Below are 5,397 nucleotides of genomic sequence, written 5' to 3' on the forward strand. Positions count from 1 at the left end.
TCTTTTGAATAAAAAACTAAATTTTCACTTTCTGAATAAAATCTTTTTTTTTTTCATCATATACTTGTGTGATTTTGTATTTGTTTTTATTTTTATAAGTTAACAAATTATAATAAACGGTCACATTGGATATTGTTTTTTAATAAAACTTTAATTTTTATTTAAAACCAACATATTGCACAATAACTATATAAACCAAATAATCATAAAGATCTATAATTATATGACTGTCCTACATAACAAAAAAAACTACACTACACTATTGATAACTCTATTACACAATAAAATATATACATCAAACTTCATTTACATTTATCATTACTTGAGAATGGCAATAAATAATACAACTTTTTTATAATTGTATCCAAAGAATTCTCACAATTTAGCAAATATACAATAATGTTGCATAGAGACAGTGAATAACGCGATATTGAGAACATTTTGGGATTTGACACACCCATCTAGAAATTTGCTATGGGACCAGGGAGGATGAAGAGAATTGCACCTTTCACATCTGGGGAAATGATAATTCTAGTGTATGTAATGGATAGATATTTTCCCAAACGCTTAGAGGGTGTCCGGGGGGTCATTCAAGATGAAAGGGACAAAACTATCTATGAAATGATACGCAGAATGTATCGTGTATCAAAAATTAAAAGGACCAGGCGTCAATGTTTGAGACGATACAGTGATGTTAAACGTCGAGAACCACTATATTACCAATCTATTAGGAGCCTTTTAAGGACATGTAAGTTTATAAAATTGTTATTCTTTTAAATGATAAATTCTATGCAAAGTTCATCATCAATATGAGAACTGAAATTATAAGTAGGTTTCAGTGTACCATATTGATCACTTTCATGTCCATAATGTTTCTTAATGGTATATTATTTTTTTATTCTTTTAAATTATACATTCTATGCAAAGTCCATCCTCAATATGAGATCTGCAATTATAATTAGGTTTCAGTGTACCATAGTGATCACTTTCATGTCCATACTGTTTCTTACTGCTATATAATTTTGTTATTCTTTTACATTATAAATTCTATGCAATATGAGAACTGAAAGAATAAATAGGTGTACCATATCACTTTCATGTCCATTTTAATTTAAAACAAATGGAAACACTATAAACATTCTAACACACGAAAATTGAAAACTTTATTAAATAACACATTTTAAAACTAAGAAACTTTAAACAAACATATGTACAAATTTTCTATTTCAGATAAGAAGAAAGAAAATATTTGTGGTGCTCCTCCTCCACGTTATGTAAGGCCTATTCTAAATTTGACACCTAGAAGTGAGGCTAGATCCCCACCCTTGCCACTGTCTTTGCTTGACAGACAATTGTCCCCACATAAAGGAGGTGTCAGGTGCCTAACTGTCGTTCATACACCTCAAGGTACAATAGAACCATGGTTTACATATCTATAGTTATACAACTGTTAAATTTAATCATGATTAGCTTGTTGTGTTATTTACAGAAACCAATAAAAGTTTGCAGAAAAAGAAGATAACAAGGTTCACAAGAATAATTCAAATATCTTCTACAGAAGGTATTTTTCTTATATTTTGTACCATTACCATTTTTCTACTTACAATTTTTTATATAGAATTCTTTATTAATCTTTCATAGATAGTGACAATGAAGCAAATAATGCTCCTGAAAGGATGTCATTAACTTCACCCTCAATTCAACTAGGTAATTGTTTATAAAAAAATTTATTTACTATATTATAGCTTATAGTCAAATCAATACCAAAATATATACCTCCATTTCTAAATATATATTCCAGATGCAAGTAGTGAGAAAAACTCAACCAATATTTCTGATATTGATAACGACTGGGACATATCTATGGTTTCTAAATCTACACAGACAAGTAGATCTATGGATAATACCGCCTCTAACCAAAATGGTAATACAATTTTGTTACCTGCTTATAAATAATCTGTTTTAATTTTAAACATGTTCTCATAATCCTTATTTTTTTTTCTAATTTTTGTCCCTTCTCTAGATTCCAGTGTACCAGTTGTATCACAAGTTCAATCCTCTGTCTGTGAAGATATTAAACAAATAATGGATACTATAATGAATTTAAATACACAGGTTCAGAATCTCTACAATACTTATGTAGTGGAAAACAGATAATCAATGATTGCATTTTAAATAAAAAAAAGTTTTTTTGTTTTTTTTGGGGGGTTTTTTTGAGGCCACCAAAATTGTCATTTTTTGGTATGTTAAAAAGTTTATTCAAAACCCCAAAAAATACTGTATTGGCCGTGAGCACTACTTTCTATAATGCCATTTTGATTCAATTTTGTTAATATTTTGGATGTAATAAAAATTATAATTGTTTTACTTACATTTGTCTGTGTGTACAATACATTTTAAACCTGATTTTAAATAAATTTAAAAAATAAACAAGAAAATTAAATACAAACAGGATAAACTTTATTAAAACTATGTAAAAATAACAATATATTCTTTGTCAACAACAAAACAATAGTAATAACTTTAAAATTGTCCATAACAATGCACTAATTAAACCGTGGTCTTTTTGGATCTGGCGACTCTTGGCTCTGATGTCTATCTCTAATCAATTCTAACAAAGTTTGCATAGTATTTTGAGCCATTCGCATGTTGTCTTCAGCTATTGTCAAGGCCCTGTTTATATGTAGGTTGCTTTCCCTGTCCATTTCTCTTTGCCAGTTAAAGATTTCACGGTCCAGTTCCAACCGTTGCTGGTTATGTGTCAAATCTTTCTAAATGTCCAGACAAAATTTCCTGGACCTGTCTACTGTCTGCTCTATATCCTCTGGCAAGATTTAACATTTCGTTAAGACCTGCATCTTCCAAAGGTGCCTGCTCTTGGACAATAGCTTGTGGTTGTTCCAATAGTTCAATTCCCTGTGCTTGAACTCCATGAACAGGTGGTGAATTAGTATTTTCCTCATCACTATGGGGGTTTATAACAGGCTCATGTATGTCCAAATCCTGATCTTGTGCCATCTGTGTTAGGTCAGGAGTCAGGCTTCCACTTTCTGGCGATCTACCCTCTGGTGCTGGAACTGGAACAAGATTCAGAATCACCTCTCTTGATGAATCGTCCTCCTCGGCGATATCTAAAAAAAAAATTAAAAAAAATTAGCATTAATTTCCAAAAAAAAAAGATGCAGATCGAAATTTATTCAAACATTAATGGTTAGAGGGGTTACTATACAAGAGAAATTTATAGTGTCATGTTATACTTTCATGTTGGAATCTTACAATAAGATTAAATACCTTCCTTACTACAACTGTTTTCATATAAAATACATCAATCTCACAGTATTACAGTTTGAATAACTATCAAAGTTTAAATGGTTCAATTTAGTTTCTAACATAATTATTTGTCTTCTCATCCGATATTTACTTTAAAAAAGTAACTTACCATCAAAAAGTGGTGCTGATTCGGTCACCATGGCTCTGAAGAGACGTCCAACATCGGCTGTAAAAATTAAAATTAAACATTAATATCTAATTTATAAACAAAAATTTAGAAGGTGTATATATAAGTGGTTTAAAGATACATACCAGAGCTTCTTCCAACAGCTGTATCTGGTGTACTGCTCCTTACATCTGGAATAGTATCTGCAGACGATAGGCTGTGGCTGGTATTTGTAGTTGACCATAAATATTGCCCATGTTGTTGTTGTCTTACGTTCTGAGGCTGAGAAGTTGAAGGACGTGGTCTCTCTGATGAAGAGGTAGATGGGGTATGGACAGATGCAGAGGTTGACGCTCTAACTGAACCACCTAGGAGTTAGTAAATACAAATTTAAATTAATACAATCAATAAAATTAAAAGTTTATGTGCAATTTATGAAATGCTAATTAATAATTAAATGTACTCCCATTATAACATTTTCTAACTATGATTTGTATCTTGCTTTAATATACACAAATTAAAAGGTCTCTAAAAACATCTTTCTCAAATGTTTCCAATAGAGAATACAATAAAAAAGAAATTACAATTAACTACTATTATCTAATTTGCTTCATTCGTTAGTTCTCCTTTGTTGAAGAAATAACAGCTAGCGAGTATTTCTAATATCAATATATGTTATTCAACAAAGAATATATAGAAAATAAAGCAATTTAGATAATGAAAAAACAAAATTAAAGGTGGGTTAAAATTGCATGCCCTTTCAAAATCAAACATTTGGGTTTCATTTTACTGTGCCATGTAGGCCTTATTTTTTTTAAAATACATTAAGCAATATGAAAAAAAATTGAACATATTAGATAATTTAAAATGTTTTTCATGCTCCATCATGAATGCTTTCCTTTTTCGTTCACTGGAACTTTAAAAAAATAGATACAGAGAGAAGTTATGTAAATCATAAATCTATTTTAAAGGAACAGTAAAGCAGAAATTGTACAATCAAGATTCCGTTAACAGAATCCAATTTTGTAAAACATGAACGTAAGAGAAACAATTTTGGAGCAGACAAGAAAACAATATAAATATTAATTTATAAATTATAATTACCACGAATATCGCTATCACAGTCATCGGTTATGCCCTCAATGACCTCCGTGCCAAGCCTCTGTAAAACTTTTCTTTCAAAGTCTGTCAAATCTGCGACATAAGGTTGTCCGCCTCCAGTACCTCGGGCATATTGCTTTTCTTTGTCAATTTTGGATTTCGTTTGACGCTTGATATCGTTGAACCTTTTTTTGCAGGACTCGATATCTTTTTTAGTGGGTCCTTGAGCACTCACTGCGTCACTAATTTTCTCCCAAATAATCTTCTTACGAGCGCCTGGGGTTTGCTTGACTCGACTACCATAAATATTGTCATAATATTCTAGTACTAGATCAACAAGTACAACATTCTGTTGATGCGAGAAGTTAGGGTTGCGAGTCTTCTTAGAAGTAGCAGAATCTCCGGAGCAAGCCATCTTGTCAAAGTGAATACCGAAAAGTAAAAAAACAATATTCTAAGATTTCTGGGAAAATGCACATTCTTATACATGTCAGCAGCCAGACGTTGCCGCTTGTCTGGCGATTATGACACCTAGATCGTCACGTGGGTAAAGAACTAAACCAATCAGGTCGCAGACTGCTTCTTAACTTTGCTCTTTCGCGCCGAACGAAGCTTCAAAGTTATCAATAATCCGATTATCTTCAACACACAATAGACGTGAAATTTTACGGCTTGGTTTTTAGTACATTCATGTAACGAAGTGCCATCCGCATGGTGCGAATGCCGGCGGGTTATTTCGATACGGTCTGTGCAAAAAAATTGACGCCTTAGTACATGGCGCCCATATTAGCAATTCCACCAGAAATGGATACATTGGCTGACAATCTTTCTGAAGAAGAAAAACTAGCACTAAGATCTAT

At 31.9% G+C, this 5,397-nt stretch overlaps 1 long non-coding RNA gene across 1 annotated transcript; it reads right to left on the reverse strand.

Annotated features, from left to right (window-relative positions):
- Positions 1 to 2,976: 2,976 nt before the first annotated feature.
- Positions 2,977 to 3,860, reverse strand: LOC128651578 (uncharacterized). Its single transcript, XR_008401127.1, has 3 exons — positions 3,583 to 3,860; positions 3,440 to 3,496; positions 2,977 to 3,131 (listed from the first exon to the last, which is right to left on the reverse strand). It is a non-coding gene; the product is annotated as an uncharacterized LOC128651578 (long non-coding RNA).
- Positions 3,861 to 5,397: the final 1,537 nt, after the last annotated feature.

This window comes from Bombina bombina, chromosome 3 (assembly GCF_027579735.1).
Source record: "Bombina bombina isolate aBomBom1 chromosome 3, aBomBom1.pri, whole genome shotgun sequence".
NCBI lineage: Eukaryota > Metazoa > Chordata > Amphibia > Anura > Bombinatoridae > Bombina > Bombina bombina.